The 20,000-nt window shown below is 39.8% G+C and overlaps 1 protein-coding gene and 1 long non-coding RNA gene across 2 annotated transcripts in view; both read left to right on the forward strand.

Moving 5' to 3' along the window:
- The window catches only part of LOC138949991 (protein psiF-like), a 95,066-nt gene that overhangs the window by 68,266 nt on the left and 6,800 nt on the right, over positions 1–20,000 (forward strand). The window lies entirely within an intron of this gene.
- Positions 1,124–4,883, forward strand: LOC138951026 (uncharacterized). The gene is made up of 3 exons (XR_011450942.1): positions 1,124–1,492; positions 2,619–2,799; positions 3,232–4,883. It is a non-coding gene; the product is annotated as an uncharacterized lncRNA (long non-coding RNA).

A 20,000-nucleotide genomic window follows, 5' to 3' on the forward strand; every position in this document is an offset into this window, starting at 1 on the left:
CGTGTCCAGTAGACCCCAATGAATATGTCCAGCCTACTGAAGCTGGATCCTGAGGGGGGTGCACGGTAGGCCTAGCTGGCTTGGAGCCTATGTGATCTGTCTCTAAATCAAATGAGTCAAGTCCCACCAGTTTCTCCAATTTCTCGCAGGCCCAGACCGATGCTAGACACTCTTTTTCGATTTGAGCGTATCCACGCTCTGCTGATGTCAGTGTTTGTGAGCAGAAGGCCACTGGCCACAGGCTTCTTGATGCCATCGTGGTCTTGTAGGAGTACTGTAGGCGAGTGTTGGATCTTGCGACAGCTGTTCTTTGACTTTGGCGAACGCTCTTGACTGCTGGTCTCCCCAGGACCACTCTTGATCCTTTTCAAGCAGCTATGTGACTGGTCGAAGGGTTGAAGACAAGTTTGGGACGTATCGGCCCAAAAAGTGTATCACCCCGAGCACGCGCCTCAGCTCAGTGATGTCTTGTGGGTCAGGCATGTCCACGATTGCCTCAACCTTGGATGTGTCAGGTTTCACCCCATCAGCACTTATCAAGTGTCCAAGGAACTCTATTTCCTTCTTTCTCAACTCTGAATTCTCTGTTGAGTTTCAACCCCACAGACGGGTGTTTCTTGAACGCGTTGTCCAGATGCTTCTCATGAGCGTTGTCATCGTCGCTTTAGACGAGGACACGGAGCTTATATTTGAAGGTTTTGCAAGATCCAATAAATAGAGAATCTTCTACTCGTTTCACTCCATCGTTTAGTGCTTTGATTTTACCGCGTTCCCTCATGATGTTTGCTATGATATCCCGAATCACAACATTAGTAAGATCTAGATCAGCACTTTTCAGGACGTGTACGGGAACGTAGACGGTTAACGTTATCAAATCTAGTTTTTACATCACGCGTTTGCCAAGATCTTCAGTCTTGGTGGGAGAAAAAAACAACGCATGCATTTGGAACATTGGAGAAAAAAAGTGAGGTCTCTGCTACACGTTCGATCATCTAGAACACTGTATTATACGAAAACGCCAAACGCTGACTCTCATTGTCAATAAGGAGCGACCATTTCGTTTTGTCCTTGTCCGAGGGCCCCGGGGGCCCTGCAGCGAATGCAAAAAGATGTCAAGGTTAAAGGAAAAGTCCAAGGTTTAGGGTCACTTTTGATATGTTGACCCTCTTAATTCATCAACCACAAATGCGTGTGTAAAAATGAACACAGAAATCCAAAAAGTATACTTTGACTCGTTTTTGGTTGTTCTGAATCGTTCCATCGCGCGCGCAGTCTTGGCTCATGACCTTGTGCACATACGTGTGCTACGTCACGAGCCTTGAACAACAAACATGGCCGGCTCAAGCAGTGAGGAAGACAAGTGGAATACGGACCGGTTTTCAGCCAGCCTGAGGTTTTAGCGTGCCCGTTTGAGCCTCTTCGTCGTCAAAATGCTGGCGAGGCCACAAGGAACTGCTTGAAACAGAGCCAGCATAAGCAGCAATACGAAATGGTATGTGATTCTCTTTGTTGTGATGTTGACACACTACTAGTCCGTAGTCGCTACCTCTTGCATGCTAGATCGAAGTCAGGTGTGTTTTTCACAGATCAGTTGATGTGCTTCCACAGATCTGTAAGCATGTAAAGATCATTGATGTATGCTATTATTTCAGGCATCTGGTGTTGTTTATTTTCCTATCTTTAATCAAGGATTTCGTCCTTGAACTGCCCAGTTTAGAATAAATGTTTCCACAGTGATGTTCACACGCGACTATCCTTATTTTCGCTTGGAATTCTGAGTACTTTTTCAGTCACACAACAAAACATGTAGACAGCAAGTTAACATTGCGCAAAGTCTGTTTCTTGCGGACAAAACTGCAATTATCCTGGTATTTTTATTTGCGACAGTAAGACACTACATGACATCGACACCACTAAACAGTGAAACTTTTTTGAAATGGCGGTGGGCTGCTTTCATGTGCTAATACTAATAGTGATCCTGACATTTTTCTTGCGAAACGGTCAAAGGGAAGTAATAAATGAATTTAGTTTTTTAAACGAGCACACGTGATTTCCGATCTCAAACTAGATCTGAAATCATAAGATTTTCTGAGCAGTGGCGAAACGCTGATGGCTAGTGATATCGCAAGCCGTTTTGGAAGCAAATAAGCACTGTCAGACATATGCTGAAACACGATTACAGCAGTTCAAACTTTTGATCATTGATTTTTAGGAGTACGCAATGTCGGACAGTTACACTACAAAAAGACAATGCGTTAGTGCATAGATCGGTATTCTCAAACGTCACGAACAGACAGTACGTTGCTACTATATTATTTTACTGTATTAACAAAACCTCACAGTCCCATTAAAAATGTGTGGTGTGTGCCGAAAAGCAACCATGTGAGATTCAGTCAGTGAAACCCTGAATCTACCTGGGGTTAAATCGGGTTATTTACTCTCATTGCATGAATTTTTAAACTGAATATATACATTTTATGTACTACTGTTCGTGTTGTTTTTGTGATCCAGTGCAATTTCTGTGTATACCTTAGAATCTCAAGGTAATTTTTGAACGGGGCATACAGATGATACATGTTGCCATGATCACAGAGTGATACGTGTATTTTGCTTATCAGGTGTCAGTGCAGAAACTCCAAGAGGGAACGAAATTCAAATACAATGTATCTGGAAAACCTGGATGAGGAGATAGACAGCCTAACAGCACATCCTCCTATGTTTGCTCGGACATCTACTACCTTCAAACTGCATACTATGCGTACACACAGGAATATGGACGACTCAACATTGATCAAAATGGTAAGTAACACAACACAAACAGATGATTTCCATTATGATAAATTTATTTATCTGAAAGTAAAATTGACAACAGAGTGTACAATTTGTTTTCAAATACGAAAATATCACATTGGGTTAAAAAAACAACACCATCATATATCATTAAAACTATTCTTTATTTCTAAACACATACATATCAGCATAGTTTATTCGTGTAAACATCCTCATTTCGGTTCCCAGTCTATCTGAAATCAAGGTAAGATATATGCCCAAAAAAAATAGCGATCACACAGTGCTTCAGCATGAATTTGAAAACCTGCTCTACGTCACATAGACACAGCGTGTCTTATGATTCTATCCACCCTCTCCAAACAAACACGTACACGTTTTCTCTTGTACGAATGTCTTAAAAGCTCAAACTAAGCTGCTGTTTTATTCTGTCTTGCTTTGCAGGAAATACAGGCACGTCGCTTACCCATAACAGGCAGCTGGTGCGCTAGCGAGTGGGGTTTCTCGGCAGAAGCATCAGAGTACCATTACCAACCTGTGCAGTCAAAACAATCAGAAATACTTTCCCAAACGGATGAAGAGTGGGGTTCAAACTCCCTGAGCTACAGAAGGCTGAAATATACTTTTACAAATCGTGTGACTGTGTTGAACAGATTCCTGCATGGTTTGAAGATGATACTGGGTTGTCACGTGGTCCGGTACATGGTTTACATTCTGCAACATTTTGTTCCAGACTTTTTCCACTGTTGGTCTACTCCTGCATCAGGTAGTCAGTCCATGAGCCGGTCAGCATAGCCTGTGTCCAGTATTGTCCGTTTGCTTGTTGCCTGAAACATGGTTGTTTGGAAGTAACTAACGATCTCTGCACACATTTTAACATGTGAATAAGAACAGAAAAAGTTTGTCAAAAGTATACATAGTTTAATTTGCATTTACTTCAAGGCCAGACTTTCTTCTCGTTCATTATTTCTTCATAAAGATTCTGGAAATTAACAAAATGTTTCCCCCTATCAAGGCCTCCTAACTTTTTTTTTTAAATGCAGGTCGGTTTGTTGTCATCTGTGCATTACTTCCTCTCGCCACCCGTGTTGTCATTGCCACCAGGTATCTCAACAATCAAACCGTCTATACAGGCTTAAAGGCACGTCCTTTTTCAAAATAGGATTGCTCACTACACAGATCTGCGAAGACTTTTACATAGAAAAAAAAATCTCTTGACTTGAACATATACCAGGAATAAACATCCTGACTGGTTTTTGGAGCTGCCGGGATTTTTTTAGGGAATGTTTTACACGTGTGGCGTTAAAGAAATTAATTCATAAAATTCTACATTCCCAAAGAGATTACCCATACAGAGTGTTCATTTCTGGTATTTTTCAAAACGGAAGGATGGCCATATCCCATGTAAAAGCCTGGTAAGATTTGAGATTTTGAACTCAATCGTTTACACGGGAAGGGCTGTCCACTTAAGAGGACGCATCCATGCCTGGATGAGAAATACACTGATAACACAGAAAAAGCACGAGTTTAACCTGCATATTCACAAAACTGGTTCAGAGGCCCGGTAAAGGGAACACATGTTAGTTATTTTAAGAGAACATCACGAAGACCTAATTATTAAATTAAAGCCTTTCTGCACGAATGTACATCTTCTATGAATTATATTCTAAAACGCCACATGTGTAATTCATTCCACACACAAAATCCAGCTCCAAGAAGCAGTGAGGCTGTTGATTATTGGTATGTGTTCAAGTCGACAGATGATTTTTCCTGGGTAAACTGAGCCTTGGCAGATCTGATATGTAGTGAGCAAAGACCTGCATTTTTTTAAACGTGTTCAGAGGCCTTGAAATGGTTAAACATTTTGTTTATTTCAAGTAGTCTTTATGAAGAAAAAATTAACAATAAGGAAGGCAAATGGGTTGAAATGCAAATTAGATTCCTTTTGACGAACTTTTTATGTTCTTCTTCACGTGTCACATTATGCGTACGTAGATCGCAAGATATTTTCGAAAAAATTCATAGATAAGCCAATCTGCAAACGGACACAAATTCACAATATTTATGAAGCCAATAAATTTGACTCAAGAACAAAGCTTATGTGTTTGAGGTGATGTGCATGGGTATGAATGTTGAATGAGTCCGTCAAAGATACCCTCCATGTCGCCTTACAGTGGAACCTACCATTAAAATTATACCACCTTAAATTACCTTGCTCTTTCAAATGTACTGCTTAAACTTCTTGAACATGCAACTCTTGCTGTCTACCATAAAGACCATCAGGTCAACAACATACTCGTGAATGTTTTGTTTTGGTCTATAATTAAAATTTTCAGAAAATACCCTTTTTTATATTTTTTATTCGGAAGCATACTAACTTTATTTGAAACTACTTCGACAGATATAGTTTTGCAGGTTGACGGGAGGTGAGTTACGAAAGAAATTCAATCCATATGTCGCTCAGCACAGAAAGCATAAACGATTAACATGAGTAGAAATGAACTTGTACTTGTTTTCATAATGTATTATTTGGATGGTATCTGTCAAAGACACTTTCTCGGTTTTTTTGCAAAGCTAGAATAAGGCACTCATTTTCAAAACAAAACAAAAATCTTACGATAAGTGAGTGAGTCTATGTGGTGTAGTTGTATTCAAAATGGCCGCCGCCCTGACCGCGTCGGTCGAACCCGTTTTTGTGAAAAGGAACGAGCTGCCTCAGGCTGGTGGTGACAGATATGACACTCTTGAGTTGTGTCTGGCGACCGAGCGAGTCAGTGGTAGTGAAACAATACTGGGCGCCCAGAAAATACGTGGCCTGTGGCGCGTGTACCCGCTCAGCCGGGAAGCAAGAGCAAAGCTTGTAATCGATGGAATCTCACTACGTGGTCATGCCATCAGGGTGTTTAACCAAAACCCATTTATCCTCCGTGGACAGGAGGGCGAAGAAACACCAGCTACCAAGCTATGGATCTCTGACATTCCAATCTCTATTGCTGTACAAGATATAGAGACAGCCCTTGTGAGAATGGGGGCAACTCTCAGATCTGCAATCACATGTGAACGTGTCCGGAACAGAGACGGCAAGTTAACACGTTTCTTAACAGGCCGGCGGTTCGTCTGGATGAACGTCCCCGCCAAACCCCTCGACAAACAGGTGCGGATCGGTGTGGCCAGTGCCCGTCTGTACCACAAAGAGCAACCCAAGGTGAGGAGAACCGTGGCCTGCACACGCTGCCTCCAGGAGGGGCACTGGACGTCTGATTGCGGTAACGACATCGCATGCAGAGAATGTGGTCAGTCTGGCCACAGGAGAGGCGACCCCGATTGTGATGCCGTCCCCGGTGGGGATCCCCCTCTCACGTCAGATGATGTGGGTGTGGCGACCGATTGCGGCACAGAGGAAACTGCCAGCGACGAAGACGAACGGGAGGAGCCCCAGTCCCAGTCCCAGGAAGAGAAAGAGAGTGCTTCACTGGCTGATACCATTCATGTTTCATCACAGAAAAAACAGTGCAACAATCCCAAACAAAAACACGCACAAAAACAAGGATTCCTTTCCCGCGGCAGACAAGTCAACACAAACAAACCAGACAAAAACCAAACAAGGCTCATTTTAGAGCCACGCTCGCGGTCGCTGAGTGTGAAAAGGCTAAGGTCACAAACAGGGGATTCCCCTGACAGTGACAATGCGACAGAAAAGCTCCCCAAGTTGACACTGGCTGACACGGGTGTCCGTGATGCACGTGACTGCGCCACACCTGGCATGGGGTAGGTTTAACTGTGGTTTGTTGATGACAACACGGTGACGGACTGATACTGTCTCTAGGACGATGATCATGCCTGACGATTTAAGTGTGTTCTCACTTAACGTGAGAGGGATTCGATCCCCAAACAAACGGAAACAACTGTTCCAGTTTTTAAGAAGACAAAAATTTGATGTAGTATGTTTGCAGGAAACGTATATCACGAAACAGGTAGCTGATATGTGGAAAAAGGAATGGGGAGGGGATATGATTTATACCGAACGAACATCACACAGTGGTGGTCAAATGATTTTGTTTAAGAAAGGATGTAATTTTGATTATAAAGTAATGGAGACCCATTGTGATAGAATCCAAGGGGTAAATATAATTTGTGAAGGAAAGGATTTGTGGATTTTGAATGCTTATGCGCCAAACGATGTAAACTCCAAATGTGTTTTTTATCAGAAGGTTGTGTCAATTATTAAAGATTCCCGTTTGAGTAACGTCATTTTGTGTGGTGATTTTAATTGTGTTCTTGATAATGAGTTAGACATAGTGAGCGGAGAAAGGCACGCTGAAAGAGCAGTGTCACAACTGAATGAAATGTTTATCGCATGTGATTTGTTTGATGTATGGAGATTATTTAACCCTGGTATTAAAGAATTTTCTTGGTCAAAGAAGAATCCGTTTATTGCTAGGAGAATTGACTATGTATTTACATGTGCAACACTTTTTGATAGAACTACGGAATGTTGTTTATTGTCTGTTCCCTTTTCCGACCACAGAGGTTGTTCTGTGCAACTCAAATTAACTGAGATTGACAGAGGCCCGAGTTACTGGAAATTCAATAATTCTCTCCTCCAGGATAAAGATTTCATTGATGGTATGAATAGAATGATGGAAAATCAAACCGTATGGGAGCTTTTAAAATGTGAAATAAGAGATTATGCAATGCAGTACGCGCAGAAGAAAAGCGTTGAAAGAAGAAACGGTATTGTTTTGTTGTATGCTGAATTAAATGATTTGGATGCAAGGTTAGCGAATGACCCAGATAACTGTGGAATGCAATGCGAGCGTGAGAACCTTAAGTTAAAAATAGAATTAGTTGAGCAGTGTAAAGCTCGCGCAGCCCAAGTACGCGCCCGTGCGAAGTGGATAGAACAGGGAGAAAAGAACACAAAGTATTTTCTCAACCTTGAAAAAGCCAGAGCAAATGCGAAGATTATGGACAGTATACAGTGTGAATCTGGGGAAGTGATAACTGACCAGCGTGAAATCTTGAACGCGCAAAAGAATTACTATGCTGACTTGTACAGAAAAAAAGTAAACGTTGAAAACATGGACGAAAAGGTGGATCAGTTTTTATCTGATGTGACAACATTACAGATTTCAGATTTTCAGAGAAATGAGTGTGAAGGGTTAATAACTGAAAACGAAGCTCTCGCTGCACTTAAACAAATGAAATCTGGGTCGGCCCCTGGGGTTGATGGTATTACTGCAGAATTTTTGAAAGTGTTTTGGACCCGCATCAGAACATTGTTAATTGCGTCTTTTAATGCAAGTTTTGACGATGGAAAATTGTCTTCCACGCAGCGCAAAGCTGTCATTACTCTTATACACAAGGGAAAGGACTTGCCCAAAAATGAATTAAAGAACTGGAGACCCATCTCCCTTACAAACAGCGATTATAAACTGATAGCCAAGTGTTTGGCAAAAAGGTTAGGAAGCGTTATTGGTGATATTGTTCAGAAAGATCAAGTCGGTTATATTAAAGGCAGAAAAGTATCTACAATATTAAGGTTAATTGATGATGTAATCGAACAGTCACACGAGTTAAATCAACCTGGTCTGTTGGTCGCAATTGACTGTGTTCAAGCGTACGATAGTATTTCAAAAGAGTTTATTATTAAAGCCTTTCAAAAATTCGGGTTTGGGCCAGAATTTGTTCAATGGGTGACTGTGTTAATGAACGACACGGTTAGCTCAGTGCAGTATTGTGGATGGTTGTCGGATTTTTTTGATGTGAAAGCCGGGATTCGTCAAGGGTGCCCGTTTTCATGTTTGGCCTTTGTACTGGCCATTGAACTGTTGGCATCAAAAATAAGACAGTGTAGACGTATTAAAGGAATTTCGTTATGGAATAATATTGATATTGCAACCGTTATTAAAATTGCTCTGTATGCAGACGATATCACCCTTTTTTTAAAGGATGAGATTGATATGTATTATGCACTTGAAATAATGAATGACTTTTCTAGCTTTTCAGGCTTAAGGATACATAAGAGAAAGTCTGAGGCGATGTGGTTGGGTAGTAGGAAACATTGTGATGAAACATTTTATAATTTTGTTTGGAAGAAGAAGTTGAAGATTTTGGGTGTATATTTTTGTAATGATAAGAGTGCTTCTTTGGTAGAAGATAACTGGACTGGAAGAATAAGGAATATTAAGCGATTGATTTGTGCATGGGAGAAGCGAAATTTGAGCATTTTAGGGAAAATATGTATTGTGAAAACGTTTTTAATTTCACAATTTGTGTATATTATGCAAGCGTTTGTATTACCTGACTGTGTTTTGAATGAAGTCAATACCTTATTGTACAGATTTTTGTGGCGAAAAAGAGATTGTAATCGGAAGGCCTTTGAAAAGGTGAAAAGAAGCGTTTTATGTTTTGAAATTGAAAAAGGTGGTTTAAAAATGATCGATGTTAGGCAAATGCAAATTTCTTTTTTATTACAATGGGTTTCACAACTGACTACATCAAATGAAAATGATAATTGGAGTCTCTCTCCAAAGGTGATGTATTTGCGTTTTGGAAAGCACTTTGAATGTTTCTTATCGAATGTAAACAGTGCAAGATTTAAAGGGTTAGACCTAGTGAAATCACACTTTTGGAAAGCAGTATTAAAATATTGGCTGGATAATAACCACTACGATCGTGGGACAATCGGGCCGATTTTATTATGGAATAATGCATGCATAACGTATAGTGGCAAAGTTTTATTTTTTGAAAGTTGGATACGACGAGGTGAAGAGAGAGGTGAAGACAGAGTGGTGAAGGATTGTGATGGTGGTGAAGAGAGAGGTGAAGACAGAGTGGTGAAGGATTGTGATGGTGGTGAAGAGAGAGATGAAGACAGAGTGGTGAAGGACTGTGATGGTAATGGTGGTGAAGAGAGAGGTGAAGGCAGAGTGGTGAAGGACTGTGATGGTGATGGTGGTGAAGAGAGAGGTGAAGACAGAGTGGCGAAGGACTGTGATGGTGATGGTGGTAAAGAGAGAGGTGAAGACAGAGTGGTGAAGGACTGTGATGATGGTGAAGAGATAGGTGAAGACAGAGTGGTGAAGGACTGTGATGGTGATGGTGGTGAAGAGAGAGGTGAAGACAGAGTGGCGAAGGACTGTGATGGTGATGGTGGTGAAGAGAGAGGTGAAGACAGAGTGGCGAAGAACTGTGATGGTGATGGTGGTGAAGAGAGAGGTGAAGACAGAGTGGCGAAGGACTGTGATGGTGATGGTGGTGATGAGAAAGGTGAAGACAGAGTGGTGAAGGACTGTGATGATGGTGAAGAGGGAGATGAAGACAGAGTGGTGAAGGACTATGATGGTGATGGTGGTGATGAGAGAGGTGAAGACAGAGTGGTGAAGGACTGTGATGGCGATGGTGGTGATGAGAGAGGTGAAGACAGAGTTGTGAAGGATGGTGATGATGGTGAAGAGGGAGGTGAAGACAGAGTGATGAAGGACTGTGATGATGGTGATGGTGATAAAAGAGGTGAAGTCAGAGGTGGTGCTGAGAGAGGTGAAGATAGAGGGAATGAATGTGGTGATGATAGTGGTGATGAGAGAGGTGAAGACAGAGTGAATGACTGTGGTAATGATAGTGGTGATGAAAGAGGTGAAGATAGAGTGAATGACTGTGGTGGTGATGGTGGTGTTGAGAGAGGTGAAGATAGAGGGAATGACTGTGGTGGTGATGGTGGTGATGAGAGGGGTGAAAACAGAGTGAAGGACTGTGGTGGTGATGGTGGTGATGAGAGGGGTGAAGACAGAGTGAATGACTGTGGTGGTGATGGTGGTGATGAGAGGGGTGAAGACAGTGTGAATGACTGTGGTGATGAAGATATAGTGAATGTCTGGGGTGATGATGGTGGTGAAGAGGGAGGTGAAGACAGAGTGGTGAAAGACTGTGGTGATACTGTTGATGTTGATGTTGTTGATGTGTATGCAAATGTTTCTGATGTTGATATTCTGCATGACTCTCTGGATGTTGGCAATGCGCATGAAATGGATAATGTTGTTGTAATGTCAGATGTTGATGCTCATTTTGACTCGTTAGATGTTGAGAATGTACGTAACAAATCTACTGTTAAGATAGATGTATATAATGTTGATAGTGAGATTGGAGATTCCTTTGGTTCTGAATTTAGTATTGAGGATAATCCTGATATACTCTCCTGCTTAGCGCTTAATGTCTGTGGAATCACTTCAAAGCTAAAATTTCCTGAATTTGTGAAATTTATTGCCAAATATGACATTATTTGTTTTAGCGAGAGCAAACTTGATGATATTGATGAGATTAACATTCCAGGTTATATAGCATTCTATAAGAATAGAGGAACATTTCGCAGAAAATCAGGCGGTGTATTAGTTTTATTACGGGAAGTGTTTGCTAACAATATAACTATTTTTGAAGAAAAAAAGCTGTCACATAAGATAAAAGAAGAGATGAAAATATGGTATACATTTTTGGATGTAGAAATGTGTGAGAATGCGTTATTTTTTAAGTTAGATAAGAAAATACTTGGACGTGACACCCTTTTCTGTGCTTTATATATTCCCCCTGAAGGGTCACCTTACCATAACAAAGATGTTTATGCTGAACTAGAAGAGGTGTACATGCAGTTTGGGTTAGATAATGATTATGTTTGTCTGTTAGGAGACTTAAATTCCCGCACTGGTCATCTGAGTGAAATGGTGCATGAAGATGATCAGCATTCAGAAGGTTTTGTTGATAATGACTTGTTTGACTCTGATGAGGTTGGTACTCTAATAGGTGAGCGGGCCTCACAGGATAATAATACTAATAACCTTGGTTTTAAATTGATTGATTTTTGTAAAATGACTGGCTTAGTTATTGCTAATGGTAGAGTTGGCGATGATACAGGGGTTGGTAAATGCACATGTAAGGATAAGAGCGTTGTTGATTATTGCATCCTGTCAAAAGATCTGTTCTCGAAAGTTAATCATTTTTCTGTGATGGAATTTTGTGAAATGTATTCTGATGTACACTGTCCTGTTGTTTTGCATTTATTAAAACATAATGAAGTACGCGCTAATGATTGCCTAGCAGAAGTTGTGAAAAAAAACAAAAATGAAGATTTGCTGTCTAAAGGTAGAGAAAAGGATAACAAGTACACAAAACCAAAATGGGACAATAACAATGGGACCAAGTTAGCTTTTGTAGTTAATCTGAATGAGGATGATATTTATACTGTTGAAACTAAATTACAAAATATGCTAGCTACAAGTGAGAGTACGACAACAGATGACGTTGATAGTGTTACTAGTAAGATTTGTGATATTTTAAATTGTTCTGCTGAGAAAATCGGTGTAATTAAAAAACAAAAATTTATGAAAAAGCCACGTTCAAAGAAATTTAAACTACAACAACCATGGTTTAGTGCAATTTGCAAAGAGAAAAGAAAAATATTTTTACATGCGAAAAACAAAGCAAGACGGTTTAAAAATGTGTTCAATGATGATGAAAAAAAGAGTGCTTTTAAAGAATACAAAAAGACAATAAAAAAGGAATGCAAGTCGTATCATAATGAGTTCGTTAAAACTTTGAGAAAGTTAAGAAGTACTGACCCGAAAGCATACTGGAATCTTCTAAATAAAAACAAAAAGAATAATTCCAAAACTAACTATCCAACTTGTTCTGAGTTTTTCGAACATTTCACTAAACTACAAGAGTGTGATGAAAATGATATGGATGATAGTAATGAACATTTAAATGAAGCAAGTAATGAATGTCTTAATGCGCCTTTTACAAAGGAGGAAGTTATCAAATGTATAGACAAGCTAAAAAACAATAAGGCATGCGGTCAGGATAAAATAATTAATGAATATTTAAAAGCGTCACATGATCGAATGATTGATATTTATGTATTGTTGTTTAATGTTGTTTTGCAGTCAGGAAAGGTTCCAACACAATGGGCCGTAGGTGAAATTATTCCATTGTACAAAAATAAAGGCTCTCAAGCTGACCCCACAAATTATAGAGGAATTACTATACTCAGCTGCTTCGGAAAACTTTTCAGTGCAATTTTAAATGATAGGTTATCAAACTTTTTGGAGAGTAATAACAAATTAGGTCAAGAACAAACAGGTTTCCGCACAGGTTTTTCAACACTAGACCATGTTTTTACTTTGCATTGTATATTAAACTTTTTTCTCAACAAAAAGAAGCGACTGTTTTGTGCATTTGTAGACTATGAAAAAGCGTTTGATAAAGTTCGCCGTGCATTTCTATGGGAGAAATTAGTTAGTTCTGATGTTAATGGGAAGTTTTTAAAAACTGTAAGAAATTTGTATGAAAATGCCAAATCTTGTGTTAAAGTTAATAGTGAGTGTTCTGGATATTTTCCCAGTTTGTGTGGAGTTAGACAAGGGGAAAACTTGTCACCGTTGTTTTTTGCTCTATTTTTAAATGATCTAAAGCCTTTTCTGTTGGAAAACAGTAATGGTTTACAATCTATGTCAAGAGAGGCTATTGCGGCTGGAATGGATGATACGGATGTAAATGCTTTGTTTCAAATGTTTTTATTACTGTATGCGGATGATACTGTGATCTGCTCAGAGTCGGAAAAAAACCTGCAAGAATGTTTAAACAAAATGCACGAATACTGTTTAAAATGGCGTCTAAATATTAATGTAAACAAAACGAAAGTTATAGTTTTTTCCAGAGGTAAAATTAGAAATAAACCACTGTTTACGTACAATGGCAATTTAATCGAAGTAGTGTTTGATGTAATGTACTTGGGCCTTAAGATTAATTATAATAATACATTTTCAGTCGCACAGAAGAATCTATATGATCGTGCCTCAAGGGCAATGTTTGTTCTTTTGCGCACTTGTAGACAATTGTCACTACCTGTGGACATACAAGTTGACCTGTTCGATAAAATGATTGCTCCAATTTTATTGTATGGATGTGAAGTATGGGGTTTTGGTTCCTGTGAACTTGCTACTAAACTTCAATTGCGTTTTTATAAAATTGTTTTCAAACTAAAAAAATCAACTCCAAATGCTATGATATTTGGTGAACTTGGAAGATATCCACTAGATGTTAATATGAAATGTAGAATGCTTTGCTATTGGTATAAACTGATTAGTCCTATTCATAAAAATAAATTTTCAAGTATTGTGTATTGCTTTACTTATAGATTGTATATCAACAAGATGATTGAATCCAAGTACTTATGTTTCATTGAAAAAACCTTAAATGAAATTGGTCTCTCTGGCCTTTGGACTTCTCAAGAAAATATTCAATACTCAAGCACATGGTTTAAAAAGAAAGTAAAAAGAAGTCTATATGACCAGTATATCCATAAATGGTTTACAGAAATTGGAACCAAAAATATGTTTTGGAATTATCGAATGTTCAAAGATATTTTTGCATGTGAAGACTACGTCACAACCCTGCCATATCAGCAATGTGTTTCAATGATGAAGTTTAGAACATTAAACAACAATTTACCTGTACAGAAAGAACGTTATCTTAACATCCCGAGGTCAGAAAGAACTTGCACCAAATGTGTATCGCATGACATAGGTGATGAATTCCATTATTTATTTGTCTGTGATTTTTTCAAAGAAGAAAGAGCTGAGTTGTTACCACCTTACTATTGGAAAAAACCTAATGCACTTAAATTTAAAAAGTTGTTTGCTACTAAGAAAAAGAAATTGCTAAAGAATATTTTGGACTTTACTAATAGAATTTGTAACAGTTTTTCATAATTTTTATTTTTTTTTATTTTTAAAAATTTTTTTTTTATATATTTTTTTTTATTTATTTATTATATTAGCATATATCATGATTGTATTGATTGTATTTATTGTTCAAAATGCCCCCATGGGTTATGGACCAATAAACTTGAACTTGAACTTGTATTGGTATTAACTGACATTGTACGTTCGGGAGACATATTATCATATCAAGATATATGTGATTTGATTGGATATTCGCCAAACCGAATTCTTGAATATAATGTTGTAAAAGCTGCTGTGTCATTATTCACGAGGAAAAATGTTGTAAATATGACTGATGATGTTTGTATTACCCCACTGTTTAACGGCAAAAATGTGTTAAGTGCCAAAGAATATCGGAAAGAGATTATTAATATGAAAACAGATGTACCATGTTCCGGAGGATTTTGGAAGAGAAAGTTTAATGTAGAAATTGATGAACGTTCTTGGATAGTTGCCCATCAGTCAACACAAGAGACTAGATTAAGAGTTTTACACTGGAAAATTATGCACAACATTTATCCGACCAACATTCTCCTGTGTAAAATGAAAGTAACGGAAACTAATAAATGTAATTACTGTTGTGATGTAACTGATTTCATTGAACACTTCTTTTTTGAATGCCCGGTTGTATACAAATTCTGGAAGTTTATTGAAGAATTTATTTTTCGTACTTTAGAAATTAAGATTGTTTTGAAAGTTAGTGATGTTTTATTTGGTATGCATTTTGTAATGGTGAAAAAGGCAACTATGTATAAATTGAACCACATTATCTTAATCGGAAAGATGTGCGTTAGTATATATAAAAAAACAAATTCGTTTTTACCGTTGGAAAGTATTTTTAATAGGCAGTTACAGATAAGAAGCATTTTTGTGTGAGTGTTCGAAGAACAAAACGTTAAAAAAAGTTAGCTTGTTGTACTCGATAAGATGTATTTAATTCATTGTATGAGATATTGTTGATTGTTGTTATTTATTTGAATAAAATTGTAAAAAAAAAAAAAAAAAAAAAAAAAATCTTACGATGAATGGCACGTTGGTTTTCTCCTGTGGTGATTCTGGACGGTAGGAACAGGACTGGTCAACAGTTGCGTTGTGATCACGGAGAACCGGGAAATCTGGAATGGTCACGGTGTCAGTGTCTAGTGACCTGTTCTGACCAGTGGCCGTGAGTGATGATGAAAGGTCTGGAAGTAAAAGAAGAGAGAAAATGAGTGTGAGTATAAATCAATTCGAAAGTATGCTTCTGATCTATACAGTACACTGAACATTTAGACACCCTCTGGAAGTCGTCTGGATGTGTATCCATGTTGTAGCAATTAGACTGGTTTTGCGTCTCTCAGTCAATGCAGAAAGATTAATTCCCTGCACAATTCGTAATCTTCTTGTCTCTAGCATGCAGGTCTCTGTTTACCTTACCGGTTGCACATCCACCAAAAGTTTAGATCTGGTAAAAATAGCATTAAACCATGATTCCAGCAAACGCTGCCAATTTCATGAATTGATATCAGGGGATAGTTTGCGACTGAATAGAATAGATAACGTGACACACGCATTGTCTTACGTGTCCACAACCCTGACTACATTTTACTCTTTCTCTTAGCTCAACTCAGACCGTTCTGTAACTCTGTAGATCTAGCCTGTGGCGCATCTGTACTCCAGCGAATATCAGCTGGACCCAGACACACTGTTCTGCACCAATTCGTATTCGCTGCGCAGCAAAACAATGTTTACGTATGCATGAAAATAAAAGCATGTACTCTGACCTTCAACGCATTCCTTCTTGTGAGATAATCCGCTGTTCGTATGTCGCCTCGGAGTTTCAATGGCTCGTCGTAATACTGCCCCTCCGGACTTTTATGAAGGGAAGACACTGCCAGGGGTCAAAACATTTGTTTCAGGGATGAAACGCCAACTTTTGTGCTGCAGAAAAATGGCGAAATCTGTGTCCAGAAAGTGCCCGACACTTTGAAATCTGCACGCTTGTGCTGCACACATCTCTTCCATTTCCACAAGAGACTCAGAGTTTTATGAGGGAAAGTGTGCTATGAAATGCCTGGGGACATTGACGAGTTGTTGCAGTTTGCGGCTGCTCTCCACCGAGGCATTCTTTTCGGGCATACAGTGGTGACTTTTCTGTGTGAAAATCAAGCTGGTACTAGTGGTAAAATCAACAATTGTGACGTCACAATAACTTGTGACGTCACAGTGCACCGACGTCACAGTGCACCGAAAACCACGTGACCACTACTTGACCCCAGGCGACTTGTCTTGGTTAGCCCCGCAACACTAAATCTTCAACTACAACAACAACAATTTTTTTTCAATTTTTAAAATATTTTTCCAGAGATGTTTGTAACATTTGGCATTCGATTTTCAAGTTTTTGGGCATATTTAAAAACCTTGGACTTTTCCTTTAAAATTTGATCCCAGCGAAGCTGGAGGTATCCCACATACTGTAATCGACTTGAGAAATGTTCACACCGATAATACATGATAAAGAAGGATTCTTTGTGCCCGGCTACGTGCTACAGTTGGAGATGGAAGTTCACCAAAAATTGGGACCATACTAACAAAAATACGGTGGGTGCAGTAGTCGCCCCCATTTTTTCAGCAAACGCCACCCAAGGCCGCTTTGGACGGGTAGAAATTCTGTACTTTCCAAGTCTATTTGTGTGTGGTTGTTCAAGACTATGGATAAAGCTCGCGTGAGAAGATTACGTCACGGTCAAAAGTCTTTGACGTCAATTATTGCATCATGACGTCATGCCTCCCTGTAGTCTTTCTCTCTCGCGCAGTGTGTGTGTTTGTGTTCATTTTGAGCACATGTGTTAGTGTTACTGTGTGTGTGTGTGTGTGTGTGTGTGTGTGTGTGTGTGTGCGCGCGCACGCGTGCATGAGTCTGTACTCGTGTGAGTGTGTGTGTGGGCATAAGTGTATGTGTGTGCGTGTATGTGTGTTTGTTTGTAAACGTGTGTATGTCCGTTTGTCCATATGTGCGTATGGGTGTGTGTTTTGTGTGAATGAAGTTTTTGTGAGAGAGTGAGTGCGTGTGAGTGAGTGTGTGTATGTGTGTGTGTGTGACTTGGGGTGTGTGTGTGTGTGTGTGTGTGTGTGTGTGTGTGTGTGCGTGGGTGTGTGTGTGTGTGTGTTTGAGAGAGAGAAAGAGAGAGAGTGTGTGGGTGTGTGTGTATGTGTGTGTGTGAATGTGTGTGTGTGTATGTTTGTGTGTGTCTGAGTTTGTGTGTATGTTTGTGTGTGTATGAGTGTGTATATGGTGTTTGTAAAGGTGTTTGTGTTCGACTGTCTATGTGCGTATTTGTTTGTTTGTTTGCTTAACGCCCAGCCGACCACGAAGGGCCATATCATTCAGGGCCGTGGTGCTGCTTTGACATATATAACGTGCGCCACACACAAGACAGAAGTCGCAGCACAGGCTTCATGTCTCACCCAGTCACATTATTCTGACACCGGACCAACCAGTCCCAGCCGACTAACCCCATAATGCCAGACGCCAGGCGGAGCAGCCACTAGATTGCCAATTTTAAAGTCTTAGGTATGACCCGGCCGGGGTTCGAACCCACGACCTCCCGATCACGGGGCGGACGCCTTACCACTAGGCCAACCGTGCCGGTCTATGTGCGTATGAGTGTGTGTTTTGTGTGTATGAGATTTGTGTGAGTCAATGTGTGTGTGTGTGTGTGTGTGTGTGTGTGTGTGTGTGTGTGTATGTGCGCATGCACAGTGTGTGTGTGTGTCTGTTTGTATAAGAGAGAAAGAAAGAGAGAGAGTGGGTGGGTGTGTGTTTGTGCGTGTGCGTAAGTGTATGTGTGTGTGTATGTGTGTTTGTTTGCAAAGGTGTTTATGTCCGTCTGTCTATATGTGCGTATGGGGGTGTGTTTTGTGTGTATGAAGTGTGTGTGAGAGAGTGAGTGAGTGAGTGTGTATGTGTGTACGTGTCAGTGTAACTTGGGGGGGGGGGGGGGGGCGTGTGTGTGTGTGTGTGTGTGTGTGTGTGTGTGTGTGTGTTTGAGAGAGAGAAAGAGAGAGAGTAAGAGAGAAGTTTGTCTTTCGCTGGGGTATGCAGTGCCTTGGCGATGCACATCTACTTAATTACCTCTGGTATGGTCTGAGCGTCAGCTAACTTTTGCACATTAATTTATGTCAATTCCTTGTTACTCCTAGTTCTGAGAGCAATACATACTACCAAAAACGTCATCTCCGATACTGTCCGGGCGTACTTTTTTCCGAATTTGAATTTATTTTTAAAATATAAGCAAGCTCTTTCTTATCACATGCACTATCATTTTACGTGACACAATTGTCAGTGCTGTTGCTGCAGTCATTTGTGTGCATGAGGAAGTCCCTGTGAGTCTTCGCCATGGCTAAAAGTAAATGTCCGGGAAAATAGACGCAAATGCAGTAACTTTTTTCGGGTTTATTTTTTATCCCATTTTGAGGGACTTTTTACACAGGAATACCCTCAAAACAACCTTCAAACGTTTTTGGTTTATGAACTGGTCTTAATTGTTTACAGCTGAAGTGCGTCTGAGTCTAGCCAAGAGGCAACAAAGAGAGGAAATAGACTTGGGGTTTCCATAACCGTCATCTCCGTTACCGGCTTTTTCTGGCAAATGAGAAATAATTTATGTTCCATCATGGGATATGGTGTTTTCTCGCATGAACACCCAACGAAAAAATCATTAACAGGGTCGTCAGGTGTCTTCTGGCTCTGTGGTAAGGCAAAATGCGAGCGCCCGTCATCTCCGATACCGTCATCTCCGTTACCGTCATCGCCGATACTGTCATTTGCGGGCCAAAATAGGATGCCGCTTTCGACGTGTTTGTTGACAAATCATATATCGTTCCAAAGAACAAGACCTGCTTTCTATTCTAACCAATGGACATTCAGATCCTTTTAATACTCTGTAATCTGCACTTGACTGAAAAAAGGCAATGTTTAATCTTTTCTTGCCTCAAAGACCCGCAAGATGTTCAAACGTCCACAGACCAACTAACAGTCCAGCCTTTTATCTTTGGTTCAATGTATTTGGTTTTCCTGTACGTGTAGATTTAAGGGTGCCGCTGGTGTAATTTGTAAACACACCGTTCGCAGGTGTCAAAAACGCCACTTAAAAGTTGAACCACGCGCGTTTTTAGATCCAGTCACTAAAACCGTCGCGTATATACTTAAGCCTGCTGCGCAGAAACACATCATTACCACAGTTGGAATAGAAGGCTTAGTGATTGTTCTGCAAGCTAGCAACATTTCGTTGATCTAATCTGAGTGGATTTTGTGTATAAAAGTGTTATATATGATAGTGTTATATTATAGTTAGTTACGTTATTGCGTCATTTGCCAACTACCGTGTTTCAGTTGTACATCTTACAGTGTCAGTGTGGATCATTCTAATGAAAACTAACGACATTTTCTGTTGGGCA

The sequence above is a fragment of the Littorina saxatilis genome, linkage group LG16 (genome assembly GCF_037325665.1).
Source record: "Littorina saxatilis isolate snail1 linkage group LG16, US_GU_Lsax_2.0, whole genome shotgun sequence".
NCBI classification, from domain to species: Eukaryota; Metazoa; Mollusca; class Gastropoda; order Littorinimorpha; family Littorinidae; genus Littorina; species Littorina saxatilis.